The 17,734-nt window shown below is 41.1% G+C and overlaps 2 non-coding genes across 2 annotated transcripts; both read right to left on the bottom strand.

The window, feature by feature from the left end:
• Window positions 1–13,722: 13,722 nt before the first annotated feature.
• Window positions 13,723–13,805, bottom strand: trnal-uaa. The gene has a single exon. It is a non-coding gene; the product is annotated as a tRNA-Leu (tRNA).
• Window positions 13,806–15,692: 1,887 nt separating this feature from the next.
• trnal-uaa lies at window positions 15,693–15,775 on the bottom strand. Its single transcript has one exon. It is a non-coding gene; the product is annotated as a tRNA-Leu (tRNA).
• Between the last annotated feature and the right edge of the window lie 1,959 nt (window positions 15,776–17,734).

Here is a 17,734-nt window from a genome sequence, read left to right on the forward strand (position 1 = left end):
TCAAAAAGAAGTATTTTAAAGAAGTTTTGTCTCTGTTGTGCTACTGTCACTGAATAACATTTAAATTCCTGGGGATGCAAATACCCCAAAAACCTAGGCTGTAGAGCCAATACCTCTGCGTCTCTAAATGGATTTCAGCTTTATTTTCTGGAGATGCTTCAGAGGAACGAACTAAAAGAGCTGCCTAAGAGTTTACTTGCATGTACTGCACAACAGTGTTGTATGATCATTTTGGGGGGACTGAGAGGAAAGCTCTGCAGAGGCTGATAAATTCAAAGACTGCTCTCCAACCAGGTCACAAACTGTTCTCTCCTTCCTCTTTAAAGGACGATATAGAAACAGGAATTTGACCATTGGCCCAGAAGTGTTTTTAACATACCTGCAGTACTTTGATTTCTGTTCTTACTAAAAAAACGAATTTCTTAGAATGTTACCTTGTTAATTTCACTATTAATTAACTAATTATTATCCAAAGATAAATGCATCTGATTTTAGTAGATTTTTATTGTTTGTTTCTCTGTGAGCATTTCTTTCAATGGCAGCATGCCGAATCTTACTGTATATAGTAGGCTACTCAACCATGCAGCTTCTCTGATCTGAACATTGTTAACAAAATCCAATATTCCTCCTGGAGGAGGCTGGTGTAAAAACAAACGTATTCTTATCCCTATACAGGAGACCAGATGTGCATGGTCAGGAAACTCAATAAGGTGGAAGTAGAAATATGTCTTCTTGTGCAACTGGCCCACTGCCATTGGCCTTCTATTCTGTCAGTCAGATGTTTTATGAAATAGTTATTGTAATTTTCTACACTCTTTAAATAATTGGATTCTCCACTGAACCTTTTTTTAGACTTCATCGATCTTCTTTCACCCATGGCACTCCTCTCAGGATATAAACTATGTTTATATCTCTATATTAAGATTATATTCTGATACATTTATCTTTTCTACATCATAATAAATTTTGTTTTTTTCTGATCCAACTCTTAACCAAACAGCTCTTAATGGAGAACATAAAAAGCACACACAAAAAAAAAATATATATAGGATGTCCTTTTCCTAACTTGGAACCTGTATCAATCCTGGATGGAGGGAAGGTAAACCCGGATTATTCTCTCTGCCAACATAATTGTCTATTTTAAATTGGGACTGTCCCTTTTTTTAAAAGTGCCAAACCACACAGTGAAGGATGAACACATGGCAGACTGAATAATAGCATCTCATGAGGTAGGTTGTACATCTCTGTCTCTGGTGGGGCTTCATTTGTACAGAATGTCAGTTGTTTAGGAGTGAACACATAATGGTGGCAGAGAGCAAAATTAACACATAAAAAACAATGTATATAAGTTCAAGAGAATGAAGCATTGAAGCTAAAATTTGCAGAGCTATCTTGGTTATACATACTTCTTCAGAGTTGTACATAGTTGTCTTTATTATGTTATTCTGTGCAGAACTTTCATGGTCTCCACTCACTTCTTTATATTTGACTCAGGGTTCTGCCCTCTGTTTAAGTTTATTTTTAGTTACTTTGATATTCTGTGTCGTTGCATTCTGTCAGTCTAGTATTTCTTCAGTTACTCTCTGTTGCCCCCTTGTGCCTGTTCCTTCCCCTTGACTCCCTCCTAGATAGTTCTATTCACATCTGCTCCGTATCAGCTAATTAGCCCATCCTTTGTTCTGTTTCCCATATATACACCACCCCTCCAGTTCCTATTTCCTGGTTTCTTGTTGTTGTGTTGCTTCCTCGTCTCTTTCCTCCTCACATGTATTTTCCCTGATGCTTATAGGTTTTTGTATGGTTTTCAGTAGTGATGGTGAGATGGCTTTTAAGGTTGCTGTAATTAACAGCTCTGGTGAAAGTTGCTAATGATATTTTCATGGCCTCAGATAATGGACTTTTAGAAAGACTGTAATATATTGTAGGAATTAAATGAACAGCATAGACTGGTTTAAATCTTATCTATCTGATTGATTTCAGTTTGTTCACATTAATGACAAATCTTCCTCATGTTCAAAGGTTACCTGTGGAGAACCACAGGGATCCGTGCTAAGACCAATTCTCTTTACTTTATATATGCTCCCAATTGGTAGAATTATTAGACAGCATGGGATTAATTTCTACTGTAATGCTGATGATACCCAGCTATATCTGTCTATAAATCCAGATGAAGCTAACCCATTACATAGCTTACAGGCATGTCTTGAAGATATAAAAACCTGGATGACTCTAAACTTTCTAAACTTTCTCCTTCTGAATGCAGACAAAACAGAAGTTATAGTCTTTGGACCAGAGTCTTTGAAAAAGAAGCTGATTAGTCAGTCACTTCATTTGGATGGGATTAAACTGATGTCGGATAATAAAGTAAAAAATCTTGGTGTTATTTTTATTCAAGACCTGCCATTTAAATCCCATATCAAAGAGGTTTCTAGAATTTCCTTCTTTTATCTGCCAAAAATTGCAGAAATTAGAAATCTCCTGTCTAACTAGTCCATGCATTTGTTACTTCAAGGCTGGACTATTGTAGTTCTTTACTATAAGGAATTCCACAAACTGTAGTTAAAAGCCTTCAGCTGATCCAAAATGCTGCAGCCAGAGTTCTGATGAAAATCAAAAAGAGAGATCATGGCTCTGTTCGAAATCCTGGGCTGCATACTCCAAGGACACAGTCTACCTAGACTGGATCCTTCGAATTCTTTGAAAATAAGGAGACCGGAAGAGTTTTGGCTGTGAATTCGACCAGGTCTACCCTTCGGCAGGTTTTACCGCCGTAAGCTCTGTTGCTTAGCAACCGTGAAAGTTGACACACACAGCAGGTAAAGAATGAATACCGAAGTTTTCAAAACTGTTTGTTTATTTATTTCTTTTTCATTGTAAAGTGAACAAAGACTACATTAACAGGAATCCAGAGTGGAATAAAGGTTCCAACTACCGGGAGCAGGAACAAGTAAAATCAAATGTAATGATAGAAACCTTAGTCAGTTGAATAACTTGCTGCTGTCATTTTGCACATCTCTGATGTTGCTGCTATTTTCAAATGTCCATTACTGTAAAAATGTCCATAGTTGCATATTGGTTATTTATTCTCCAGTTTGATATTGTTAAAACACTTTACAGTATTTTATTGTTTATATTTTAACTCTTCCCTATTATGTTATTCATAGACATTTCTAAGGTCCACATTTGTGTGACCATTTTCAATAATCTTTCTACTGCTGTAAATTTTTGCCCATTGTGGGACATTAAAGAGATTTTCTATTCTATAAAAGGGGTGGAAAGATATAGGTAAATCTAAACAATGTATGTATAAAAAATATATCTGCAAAATCTCTAATATTCAACAAAAAAAAATACTTAGTTAAACATATTGTGCAAAACAGCATCAAACAGATTAAAATCCTATCAGATTTATAGTCCCCACCCTGCACATATATTAGAATCTGTCCTTAAATTAAAGCCAAACCCATTTACACAGTAACAGATTAAAACCTTTAGATAAATCAAACATTACCGCCAGAGATGGCAAAAGTACTCACTTTCCGTACTTGAGTAAAAGTACAGATACTTGTGTTAAAAAATACTCTGGTAAAAGTGGAAGTACTGATTAAACTTCTTTACTCAAGTAAAAGTAACAAAGTACAGGCTTGTAAATTTACTTAAAGTATAAAAGTAAAAGTAGAAACCACTTTTTTCATGCCGTTGCCTACATTTTAAATGGATGTCTGCCAATAGGACTAGATCTCCGTTGTGTTCATTTTCAATCATCTCGTCGTCCATACTACTATGCTAACGCCACCGCCACCAAGCTGCAATGATTTGCCGCGAATAAATACCGCCGAATCTGTCTGTTAGAATGGCCTTTAGCGGTTGGAGGAAGTAGAAGACTTGAGGCAGAGAAACTGTGCAGCCCCACTGGGTGTTTATTCACCAACATTTAACAAACAAAAACAAACTCTGCTCATTTTGGCCTAGGGTCTCAGCAGCAACAACCACTCAATATGGCCAACATGCAGCCTTTTATAGCTGTTGGCTGTTCCAATACACAAACCCACCAAGAAACAGGGTAAAACAAAATACATACACACAAACAAGGTTTGACAAACTACCAAAAATCCTCAAAATATATATTGCCAATGCTAGTCATTTTCAGCATCTCTACAAACACATCTTTATCAATATAAATACAAATCCAACATTAAGTTTATAAAATGTCTAATTCTCTGCTCCCCCCCTTCCGTCTGCTTTGGTCTCTTCTGGAACCTTTAAAAGGTACTCAGGCCCCCGGGGAATCTTTTAGCCTGAACACCCTGCAGAGGAAGAGAGGGGTAAGCCACACCCATACAAGCCTTCAAACATTTTAAACAATCAATACTTATATCATCCCTTTGTTGTATTTTAACAGGACATAATCAGTTCCAGCTGAGATGCCACCGAACCCACCATTAATAAACCATTTCAATCAGTTTGTATCCGGTTCATTTCCTTCATCATGCATTTCTTTTATCATTTAACACATTTTAAGTGTTGTACCACCAAGTAATGAAGACCTTCATTACATTTCCTCCCCCCTTCCCCTAAGCTCACAGTACCTTAACTTTCAGGAATCCTAGATAAACAGTCAGCTGCAGTGTTGGTTTTTCCAGCCTTGTAATGGACAGTGAAGTTATATGGTTGCAGAGCGAGGTACCATCCAGCAATCCGTGCATTCGCATCCTTCATCCGATGCAGCCACTGGAGGGCCCGGTGATCCGTCTCCAGAAAGAAATGTCGTCCCAGCAGGTAGTATCTCAATGATTCGATGGCCCACTTCATGGCTAGACATTCTTTCTCCACCGTTGAATATCTAGTTTCTCTGTCCAGAAGCTTACGGCTCAGAAACACCACCGGCTTCATCTCTCCATCCACTTCCTGCAACAAAACAGCCCCAAGACCCACTCCCGAAGCATCTGTTTGCAGTGTAAAAGACTTCTCAAAATCAGGGGTGTGCAAAACAGAGTCTGTGCAGATAGCATTTTTAAGATCTTCAAACGCTTTGTTACATTCCTCAGTCCATTGGATCTTATTTGTGGACTTGCCCTTTATCAGGTTGTTTAACACAACTGAGCGTTCTGCAAAATGAGGAATAAACTTCCTGTACCATCCAACCAGGCCCAAGAAGCTCCTCACCTTCTTCTTTGTTGTAGGTACAGGGAAAGTACGAACAGCATCCACTTTCCCCACCTGTGGTCTAATTTTGCCAAAACCAATGATGTGGCCTAGATAGGCCACCTCTCTCTGGGCAATGGCACATTTCTGGGGGTTGATGGTCAGACCAGCTGCTCTGATGCATCCCAACACTTGTTGTACATGGAACATGTGGTCCTTCCAGGTTTGACTGAACACAACCACATCATCCAAGTAGGCTGCTGAAAAGTCTGACACATTTCTCAAAACATGGTCCATAAGTCTTTGAGAAGTGGCAGGTGCTCCCTGTAAACCAAATGGCATAACTTTGAACTGATACATACCAAATGGTGTTCTGAATGCAGTGAGCTTGCGGGCCTGCGGTGCTAGCGCCACCTGCCAATATCCTTTACTTAAGTCCAGTGTAGTAATGTACCTTGCTCCTCCCACTCTTTCCAACAGATCATCTATTCTGGGCATAGGATAAGGATCAAACTGAGACAGAGAATTCAGATAACGAAAGTCAATACAAAATCTCAGTGAACCATCTTTTTTAGGTACAAGAACCACAGGACTGCACCATTCACTGGTTGATACTTCAATTATGCCAAGTTCCAACATAAAGTTGATCTCTTTCTTGAGCTCTGGCACCAACCGCTCAGGAATCCTGTAGCTCCTCTGCCGAGCTGGTGCATCCTCCTTGAGACGGATGTCATGTTGTACCAGGTCTGTAAAACCTGGCTCCTCTGAAAAGAGTTCCGAATCCAGAAGGGCTGCAACCTCCTCCTGCTGGACTGCTAACAGATGAGACAGATCAACCACCCCGATCTGTGTTTCGTCGGAGGGCAGAAACTTCGCCTTCACCTCCTCATCTTGAACTTCACAAATCAAGAGCTGCTGCACTGGTCTCTGACGCCCCTGGAATTCTTTCAGCAGATTCACATGAAATGTCTGATGTTTTTTCACTCTGTCAGGCATAAACAGTTCATATGTGACCTTACCCACTTGCCGAGTCACTTCATATGGACCCTGCCACTTGGCAAGCAGCTTGTTATCTGAGGTTGGTAACAGCAATAAGACCTGTTGGCCTGGTTTCAGGACCCTCTCTTTAGATTTCTGGGCATACCATCTTTTCTGGTTCTGTTGTGCCGTCTTCATGCTCTCCTGTGCCAGAGCTGTCATCTCCTCCAACCTCTGTCGCATCTTGCCACGATGTTTTCCTCTGCTGATTCAGGATGTTCCCAGTAGTCTTTCAGGAGGTCTAATGGTCCTCTCACTTTGCGTCCATAGAGTAGTTCAAATGGTGAGAATCCAGTTGAAGCCTATGGGACCTCTCTGTAGGCAAACAGCAAATAGGGCAACCACTGGTCCCAGTCTGCTCCTGTAGTGGAAACAAACTTGCGTAGCATATTCTTTAAAGTCTGGTTGTACCTCTCAACAAGCCCGTCCGTTTGAGGATGATAGGGGGTGGTCTTAATTCCCTTTACACCTAGCAACCGGTAGACTTGTTGTAACAGCTTAGACCTGAAGTTTGTTCCACAGTCAGTCAAAACCTCTTTCGGTATCCCTACTCTGGAGAACAGTTGTATCAGACAGTTTGCAACATTTCTGGCTTTCACACACCTCAGGGGAAACGCTTCAGGATATCGAGTTGCATAATCGCATATAACTAGAATGTACTTGTTGCCTGCTGAGCTTCTCTCTAAAGGACCCACTACATCCATCCCTATTCTCTCAAAAGGAGTACCAATAATTGGTAAGGGCTGAAGATGGGCCTGTGGAATCTTTTTTCCTGAAGTGAGTTGACATTTAACACAGGACTTACAGAAGTGTGATATTTGAGTATACATTCCTGGCCACACAAATCTTCTGGCAATCCTACACAGTGTTTTCTGAAATCCCATATGTCCCGCCCATGGAACTGTGTGTCCCAGCTCCATTACTCTCTCTCTGAACTGTTGTGGTAATGCTAAGGACTCCACATCCCCTTTACACTGATACAAAATTCCCCGTTTTACTACATAAGTAGCTTCCTCAAGAAACCCTGCAGTGCCCTGCGCATTCCCGTCCACCTTTATGATTTTATTAAACCAACATTTCAAAGTTGGATCCTGTCTCTGAAGCTCACCCACATTAGCTGGAAGATTAACATCTAGAAGCTGGAATGGTTTAAACGTGTCAGTTTGCTTGGCTGAACCTCTTATCTTGTCCCTCCTTCTCTCAGCCTTGGTTTTATAAGGTTTAACTGGCCCCATTTCCCATACTTCCTCAAAAAATGGTAACTCTCTCAAGGTGTTTTGAGCACTCTGAGCCCTTGTGGTGACCATGTTGTGCCCTGAAGAGGCTACTTTACATGGGCACTCTATGGTGTGGGCTAAAAGAGTATCAGTCACTTTCTGGGGGGGAAAGTTGTCTGGGTGTGTGGGCCTCAGTACTTTGGGAGGATGTAGCTCTGCTTGCTGAATGAGATCTGCAATAATGGGGACATCATTACCCAAAATAACAGCATAAGGCAGCTTTGCTGCAAGAGCTACCGCCATAAAAAATGTGTGTCCTCCCACAGTTAGATATATGTCAGCCATTGGATATTCATGCTTATCCCCATGTATGCAGCTTATGTGACATTTCTCCTCAGACCACTTTTCTCTAGGTATTAAGGAAGACATAACCACAGTCTGAAATCCTCCTGTATCTAGCAAGGCTGTTTCACGCTGCCCATTAATCAAAACTGGTGCAGTATGAGCAACATCATGAAAGGCATAGGTAGTGGGTCTGGGGACAGTGCAAAACAGTGATGGCTTAGACTTATTAGTAAGAGGGCAGAAATACTGAGTGTGGCCCAGACCATTACATAAAAAGCATCTTATATCTCGCTTGACAGAACGAAAAGGGGGATTCTTTGCAGAATCAGGTTTGAACTTAGCAGAAAGTTGCCTACCACTAGAAAATGTCCTGTTCTCCAACTGACCACCACCCCGGTCATCCCCATTGGACTTACTTTTGTGGGCAAAGTTGGAGTCCCGGCCAAAAGTACTGTGTTTCGTCCCTCGTCTAGCTGCCGTGAAGACCTCAGCCAGTTGTGCCGCCTTCTCTGCTGTCTTTGGGTCATGCTCACGAAGCCACACCTCCAGTTCAGGTTTAACCATTCTTAGGAACTGTTCCAGAATCATTGTCTCTGAAATCTCTTTCACTGTTGCCTTGTCTGGTTTAACCCACTTGAAAAACATTTCTTTGAGGCGCACATACAGCTCTTGTGGAGTCTCTCCAGGAAGAATGTCCAAGGAACGGAAACGTTGACGATAGGTTTCAGCTGTAATTTCATACTTTTGCAATATGGCCGCCTTCACTCTGTCATAGTCATCTGAGTCTGCAAGATCCATCAAGACATAAGCACTTCGTGCCTTGCCCGTCAATAGGGGAACTAGCTGGATAGCCCATTCCTCCTTTGGCCATCGACAGACTTTGGCCATTCTTTCAAAAGTAGTCAAAAAATGTTCAATGTCATCATTAGGCAATAGAGGATGTAGCCTAGGTTCTCTGTGCATGCTGAAGTCCCTCTCAGGCCAAACAGACTGTTGACTTGACCCTTCTTCTGGATCATCCATGTCATCTTGAGGCTGTGCTGCTCCAGACTGCAGCCGGTCACCACCAGAATCCTGTGTCAGATCATTCACTTGCTGCTGTATTTGGTGAAACTGATGCTGCATACTCTTCCATCTATGCTCTTGACGGGAAGCTTCTTTTGCCAGCTGTTGGTCCCTCATTGATTGAGACTGAATGAGGGATTTCACCAAATCTGCAAGCTCCTCAATCTTGTCAGGGTTGCTGGATGCCGCGCCCACCTGGTCATCAGATGACTTTGCTCCATCATCAGGATCCTCCTGTTGGTCTTGTTTCCTCCTTTCTCTGTCTTTCGTCATCCTCAACTCCACTTTGTGACTCCGGCCCCAGCTTCTGACACCACTTGTTAGAATGGCCTTTAGCGGTTGGAGGAAGTAGGAGACTTGAGGCAGAGAAACTGTGCAGCCCCACTGGGTGTTTATTCACCAACATTTAACAAACAAAAACAAACTCTGCTCATTTTGGCCTAGGGTCTCAGCAGCAACAACCACTCAATATGGCCAACATGCAGCCTTTTATAGCTGTTGGCTGTTCCAATACACAAACCCACCAAGAAACAGGGTAAAACAAAATACATACACACAAACAAGGTTTGACAAACTACCAAAAATCCTCAAAATATATATTGCCAATGCTAGTCATTTTCAGCATCTCTACAAACACATCTTTATCAATATAAATACAAATCCAACATTAAGTTTATAAAATGTCTAATTCTCTGCTCCCCCCCTTCCGTCTGCTTTGGTCTCTTCTGGAACCTTTAAAAGGTACTCAGGCCCCCGGGGAATCTTTTAGCCTGAACACCCTGCAGAGGAAGAGAGGGGTAAGCCACACCCATACAAGCCTTCAAACATTTTAAACAATCAATACTTATATCATCCCTTTGTTGTATTTTAACAGGACATAATCAGTTCCAGCTGAGATGCCACCGAACCCACCATTAATAAACCATTTCAATCAGTTTGTATCCGGTTCATTTCCTTCATCATGCATTTCTTTTATCATTTAACACATTTTAAGTGTTGTACCACCAAGTAATGAAGACCTTCATTACACTGTCGATTCATCTTGTAGTGGTGCGTCAAATGCAACGTAGATTCCCATCCAATTAGATTGAATTTGGTGTTGATGACGTGAAAAATAATAACGGTAACTCCATTGAAATGATTCAAAACTAATGTAACGAGCCAATTTTTTTAAATGTAAGGAGTAGAAAGTACAGATATTTGTGTAAAAATGTAAGGAGTAGAAGTAAAAAGATAAAAATAAGTAGTAAAGTAAAGTAAAAATATCAGAAAAATCTACTTGAGTACAGTAACAAAGTATTTGTACTTCGTTACTTCCCATCTCTGATTACCGCCACATATCTGACTCAATAGCCATTAAAACAACTGTTTTCATTAATCTCAGACGGAACTATTAACTGACTTGTAATATATTAAACTAAACTTCAATTTTCACCACTGTTCGGCGCCAAGTAATCTTTCCTCTGATCACGGCTTGCTTGGTCTCGCAATGAATCCTGGGATATCCAAGGATGCCGAGGATACATTGGTCCCGTCCTTTAAATCGGGCAAAAAGAAGGACGCATTTTAAGGCCGCATAACGAGGACTCTCGGAATCCGACCAGACCTCAGCCTTCGAATCTGGCCTTCTAAGGACGCGTCCTAGGTTTTCAAACAGAGCACAAATCTCTCCTACTCATCTCGGCCTTCTCCTCTCTGCATTTGGGTCCTCAAAGTTTCCACCCAACCTGACAATTTCAGGTTTAAATAAAACCTTTAAAGGGGTCATGGAATGCAAAACCGAGTTTACATTGTCGTAGATAAATAATGACAGTTCAGTGAGTGAAATGGACGTACAGAGAAGTTCAAACCCCATTAACACCTCCTTTCTCTGCAAATATTACAATTCTAAAATTCCACCATAAAACAGGCGAATCCAAACGAAGCACCAAGTTGATGTAAAGTCTGGGATATTGCCTTATTTGGTTCTGGCCTGTACTTTTGTCCTGCCCCGAAATTGACATACAGACCAGCCCACTGGTTCACTGGCCCAAGAACATGAATAGAGGTCACAAAGATGTAAGACAGCAATTTAGCTGTTTAACCTACAGATGGGTTTAGTTCTACAAAAATTACAAAGCAGGCAGTTTCTCTATTGAAAATGAGCCAGGACCACGGGCGTAAATGCAGTGTTCCAGGCTGCACCGAGACAGAGGAGAATTTTCACAGTCTTCCCAAGGATCCAAAGACTCGACAGCCATGGATTATTTTTGTCAGATCAGAAGATCCCTGTAAAATTTCATGCTCAGCTGTTCATTTGACTGAAGACAGGTTTCCAAATCTTGGATAGTTCAAGGCAGGATCTGCTAAATTTCTTTTGCTGAAATGAGGGGCTGTTTCGACCATTAGGCCATCACAACCGCAAGCTTGATGTATTATTTTGTCGCTAATCTGTTGATAGCAATCCTAGCATATCTTTGGTGACCAGATTTGGGTTTCGGAAAAAGGATAAAAAAAAATAAAAATTTCTTTTTAGGGGCGGGGGTGCTACTGGGCCACTGATTGAACCTGACCTCAGCAGAGAGCTGCCCGTCCTCAGCCGGAGGAAGGGGGCTGGGGGCCGGTAAGGCAGGAGTGGGGAAGCATGGGGCCGCCGGTTTCAAGCCTGCCATCTCCAGGTCAGGTTCGGTCGCTCCCCGGATGCCTCCCTGCCCCCGTCTGCCGGGGTTCCCAGACCAGCCCCAGAGCTCGGTTAGAGTGCCCGGTGTGTTTCGACAACATGCTGCACTATAGTCGACCAAAACTATTTTTGGATTTTGAAATTCCCCCTGGATATTTTTTTAGGTATGAACAGTAGGACATGTCCGGGAAAAAGAGGACACCTGGTGACCCTACCATATAAACAATTTGATGTTTCAGTAAGTGAGTGCTTGTTGCTCTGATGTGTCTTTATTTAGCAGCTTTGCTAGTTTCTAAACCAACCAATCAGCACACAGCTCATCTAAATATTCATGAGCATCCCATAAAAGGAAGGAAACCTGTCATTTCATTCTAGGGCTTCTAACCAGGCTTGTATTAGGGCACATAGAGCAGCAAATATGCCATTTTCAGCACAACCAATGTTACACACCCTATTCAGACACCTAAAGGACCAGCACCAAATACCCTATATAATCATTCTGTGACCCCTTTAAACAATCCTCAGCCTGAAGAGCTAACAGTCATGATCTCTAAAAAACATAAAATATAATTTCCCTGAAGTATGTTGTCCCTCACACCCCATAAAACATTCAGCATGATTAGAATTTTTGAGTTTTACCTTAGTTTGTTAGAATCTGATTAAAAAGTTGTATATGTTTTGTGCATATGCAAGTTTCTTTCTTTCTTTTATAATTGTTCCCTGCAACTGTGAAATAGGATCCTAATGATTAACAGATATAAATACTTCACGTTTCTCTCTGCGTGTCTTTTATGATACCTAAAATAAATTACATTTTAGATCGTAGTCAACTTTACTGATGTGCAGAATTTCTGCTAAAAGTAATTGTTCTGATTTCACCACTCTTTGGTTTACATACTCAGTCATCCCAACTCTCACCCTCATCTTAAAATAGAAATCGGAGCTACAGATGGGACGCCTCGGCTGCGTCTTTGCTTCACTTATTTTTCTCCTCTCTTCACAGCCTGCTGCAGGTTGCTGATAGCAGGTCTTCAGTCAGAGCTGAGATGTTTATATCAGCAGTCAGATGAATGAACAGACCTCAGAGTCTCTTATGCCGCTTTGGTCCTTTTCCTCTTTGTAAGCCTTCACCTTGCTGACAGGAAAAAAAAAAAACAGATTTAAAAACACATGTGGGTGTCAAGGAAACTTAAAAGCAAAGCCTAATATGCTGCTCCATCTGCATTCATTATTCAGGATTCAATTATGTTGTGGTAACTATTAATCTTCACAAAAGAAGGAAGCTGAGTGCAGCAAGTGTTCAAAAGCTGATTATTTTTGGTTGTTTTTTTAACCTAAACACAATAGGCTCTCTATTATGTTTTTTCCACTCCCTATAATGTCATACAGTTGAAGACTAAAGCAACAGAAACCAATCAAATGAAAACATCAAAAAAAGAAAATCCATATGTTACTGCTGGTTTACGCTTTAAAGAGGACCATAAGGTCGGGTTTACACTGTGCGATTTTTTTTTCCCTTTTCAGGGCGACTTTCCGTTTGTGCGTGAATTTTCCAATCGGCCCCATTTTTAGCCTGATCGTGCGTCGTGTAGTGTATAGGGGGTAAGAGGGACGATCAGCCTCTTACGACCACCTCCCTATCAGGTCAGGAGAAAATCAAACATGTTTGATTTTCCGTCGACCTTCGTGGGCAAATCGCTCAACGCGCAAACAAGGATTCTTCTTCTTCCTCTGTGATGAAAATACAGAAGCATGGCGGGGGTGCGAGTGAAATGGAGTTCTTTCTGTTAATTTGGCAGACCGTAGAAGCCATGTTTGCTCAGCCATGGCTTTGTCCAAATACGCTGCCGCCTTTTCTTTTTAGGGCTTTCTACCGGTTTTGGCTTCCGGACAGATGAGTACCAGTAGTGCCATCAGGCTGAGTCTGATGTAGTTTTTAGACGTGCAGCGTGACCAGGTAGTTTGGATCAGAGTGTCTGGCAGCACATGCATCGTGAGCTGTGAACTCACACTACGGTTCCGTCGTACAGTGTGAGCTGTCGCTGTGTGCAACGCCTGAAAAAAATCATACAGTGTATGGCTGGCGTTAGATATGTCACAGCTTGTTTCAGCCTCTGCATGTATTTTGCTTGCAGCAAATGACAAGAGGAGCAAAGTGACTGACTTGAAAAAGATTCAGATTAATCAAGCTGGTTCTAAAGTCCAAATACCTGTGATTTCAACTCTACCTTGGAGTAATTAGGTTATTTATCCTACCAGGAGTGGGGTTCGAACCCACGAGGGCTTAAGCCCATTAGATCTTAAGTCTAACGCCTTAACCACTCGGCCATCCTGGTTCTTGCAGTTTAGATTGAAGGTATATGGCATCACCATATACACCTGAGGAATGATTCAAAGAAATGATTCAAAGAAAGACCTTTCAACCAGAATAAGAACAAGAGCAAATAAGTTTATGTCCTTGTAACAGTGAGTAAAACCCCTTTGGATAATAACTTGTGTCTAATACAAGATCAGTTCATCTTTTTAGCTTGCACTGCTCTGCAAACATTTCTTGTAGTAATTCAGCAAATGCATCAGAATAATTTTAGTAAAACTTTATCTAAAGGATCAGTCAGGGCCCATTTTCCTAGCCATTATCAGGTTTAAGGTACTGCATTAATACCAGACTCTTATCGGGCGATAAAAAGATATCACCGTTAATCTTTTCTCACAGTTGGGTTGGGAGCTGGGTCTATACTAATAATGACTTTCATCTTGGCATTTTAGCGCGGATGTATATCTGGTGCGGATGTATATCTGGTGGCCAGAACAAATCAGTCTTCCAACCTGTGTAGGCGTACTGTGTAATTACCACATTGTATGTGAAGTGCTGACATGGATCCAGCTATCGATAAAAAACACGACAAGACTAGATTTGTTTGCACCTTGTGAAAAGCGGAATTGGTTAAATCTAGGAGTTCTGCCAGTCTCAACTACCACGTAAAGGCAAAGCGTCCCTTAGCCAATGCGAAAGATGGTGAAAAGATGAAAAAAGTCGGCCCATCAGCAGAACTCTTTGAGACAAGTAACCAATACCCTCGCTCTGTGGATAGACACATGCTGCAGGTGCATCAGCGTGATTGAAGATGATGGGCTCGAGCTGGTTATTATGGCAGCAACAGGTGACCCATCTTACAAACTACCTGCGAGACGAACTATTATGGGTAGAATACATGACCACCACTCTACGAAGAAAGCCACGACGTGGTTAAGGCGACGTGTGTAGCACTGACAGGCTTCATCAAATAGGTGGAGCTTGAGCTGCGCATAGCTGACACACCACCCATGTCTAAAACAGCAAATAAAGTGAATGGTTACTGCTATTTTATGTAAATTGGGTAGTTAAATCTGTACTTTGGGCTGCTTTGGTTCTTAAGATATAATAAGTTACATTAGTGCTGAATATAGAGAATCTAAAGTTATTGCATAACATACTATTTCATTCCAGTGCTGGTATTAACTATAACAGCGGACATATTTATGTTATTTAGTGGGTGAAATTATCAAATCTTTAGTAGTTGGCCACCAGCCTACCAGATCCTTCAATTTGGATCTGCCGTTACCCCTGGCAACTCTATAGCATTTCCTGTCTTAATCTTGCTATCAGGACTTCACAGTGAAAGCATTGGGGAAGACCACTGCTAAACTGGACTCTATGGACAACTGTTATTTGAGTTGGGAAGATCATACATTTTTGGAAAAGCCCTGGAAGCACTGAAAACAGTAGTCCATTGTGGTTCATTCAGAGTAGCGTCTAGATGGTTGGATTTAGCAGTACATTCCCTATTTAATCCTTTGACATTATTTTCTCTATACACCATTTTACAGGAAATTTCTGATTATTTTTACTTCTCTGCTGCTTGATGACACAGGACTGCTGTCAAGCAGGTGAGAGCTCTCCTCGACTAAAATTTATCACTCTGCCTTACAGAGTGTGCTTAGGGATGCTATGAAAACTGTGCAACTTTGCAGGAGTATACGTATGCAGCTTATTTCCAGGTGATAAGTCCTCTAATTACCATCAACAAGGTTTCAAGATCTTGCTATCTGGACATTACAGTGAAAACATTGGGGAGGAGTTACATTTCAGACTGCCATGATTCTATTATTGTGTCTAACAGAACAAGATTCTTTGTTGTTTGAAAATGTGTAAGTGAAATGTAAGGGTGCCTTTACACTATGCCTACCAGGAGTGGGGTTTGAACCCACGAGGGCTGATGCCCATTGGATCTTAAGTCCAACGCCTTAACCGCTCGGCCATCCTGGTGTGTTACGAAGCTTCACCACGATAGAGTTCAGAAACAAAGGTTTAGATGCATCTGCTAGATGCTTAGAACCGATCAATACATGGATGTGTCAGAATATTGTCCAACTGAAAAAAACCGAAACTATGGTGATAATATTTCTACCGAAGGAGAAGAGATCCAGAGTTACTTCACTGCTTCAGCTATTACAGCTAGAAACCAGGGGTTATGGCAAAAAATCTTGGTTCTATCATGGACTCAGACCTGAACCTTTAGAGGCTTATAAAGGCAGTTACTAAGTCTGCCTTTTATTGCCTGAAGAACTTTTCCAGGATTAAAGGATTAATGTCAAAGCAGGGCTACAGCAGGGCCTAGAAAAACTAATCCATTCATTTACTTTTAGTAGAATCGATTACCACAACTGTCTATATGTCTTTGCCTAAAAAATCCATCAGACACCTGCAGCCGTTCCAAAACTCTGCTGCCCGTGTTCTCACTAGAACTAAGAAAGTAGAGCACATCATTCCGGTTCTGAAGACCTTCCACTGTAGCTCAGAGAATAGACTTCCTCTAATCTATAAATCAGTGAATGGATCAGCACCTCCTCGCATAAAGGATTCGTAGTCAGTCTATCAACCTCAACCCAAATCACTCAGGTCTTCTAGTTCCAGCCTAGTCTGTACACCAAGAACTAGAATCAAACATGGAGAAGCAGCATTTAGTTCCTATGCTCCACTGACTGAAACAAACTCCCAGAAGACTGGAAAAGTACTGAAAGCCTGAGTTCTAAGTCGAAGTTCAACCCTAAGTCTTTTCCAAATGCCTTTGACTGTTAAAGTTCAACTTTTAACTGAGATATAATTTGGTTAAGGTGTTGGTCTAACTGTGTTCTGATTGTTTTGGTAGCTGCTCCTATATTTTTATCTTTACTTGTTTTCATCCTACGTTTGCTTCTTTTGAACTCTTTCATTTGTGTAAACAAGTTTGAATTGTGTTTACTTTACATTGTGCTCTTCAAATAAACCTGCCTTGCCTATATACGATGAAATTATGTCTCCAGCACTACAGACTATTTATTTGCTAAACATTAGTTAGGACCGGTAATGTCAGCTCTATATAGACATGGATCTAATTTTTACAGTACAGTACAGTACAATGAACAGGAGTCATGATGATTACACAGAACTGGATTTTTCTTCCACTAGTTTTGGGGTTTAAAACCAGCAGGGTCTCTAACTATTAAATCTATCTGATACATCATCTATTCAGCTATACCGGTAAATTATTTACTTACTGTATTATGGAAATCTTCTTTCCATGAATCCACTTATTTTCTAGTATATTAGAATGAGAAGATAAGAAAAAAGTGATAATTAAAGATTATAAATAGATGAAGGGAAAAAATCGGAGAAGAGTAGGAAGCTGTCAACGAAAGGATGGGCAACATTTTTTCCTACTTCCATGTGTTCATTTCCCTTCAGACTCCCATCCATCCATCCACGCATCTTTCTTTCTCCTTCCTGCCTCAAAGGCTAGATTCCCTGATGAGGTTCCTGCTGCTTGAATTCTGTCTATTTCCCCTCTAAGTCCATGGAGATGCTGAAAAAGCTGAATATTTCTCTTTAACCTGAGCTGAATTCATGTGTCCTTTCCAGCCTCTACTCCCTGACATGACCTCCTAAAGCTTTTGTTATGTCCCAGCATTGCACCACAAAATAAATTATCTCCCAGTTTGGTTGTTCAGGCCTGTTTTGACACCTTTGGGACAAACGGAAACAACAGATCCTCTCATCTGACATCAGTGGCAGAGCTCATTGCTGTTTTTCTTGCTTCTATCTTTAAAATCTGGTGGAAAAAAAACTGAACCCAGAAGAATTAAGGCTGTTTTAGTAGCAGATCAAAGGTTTTGGAAAGCGTTTGTGTTTATTATCCTCTGGGACCGTTGATAGGAACTTTGCCCTAGAGGTGGAATCCTACCAATA

This window comes from Cyprinodon tularosa, unplaced genomic scaffold (genome assembly GCF_016077235.1).
Source record: "Cyprinodon tularosa strain WSP-4 unplaced genomic scaffold, ASM1607723v1 ctg289, whole genome shotgun sequence".
In the NCBI taxonomy this organism is placed as follows: Eukaryota; Metazoa; Chordata; class Actinopteri; order Cyprinodontiformes; family Cyprinodontidae; genus Cyprinodon; species Cyprinodon tularosa.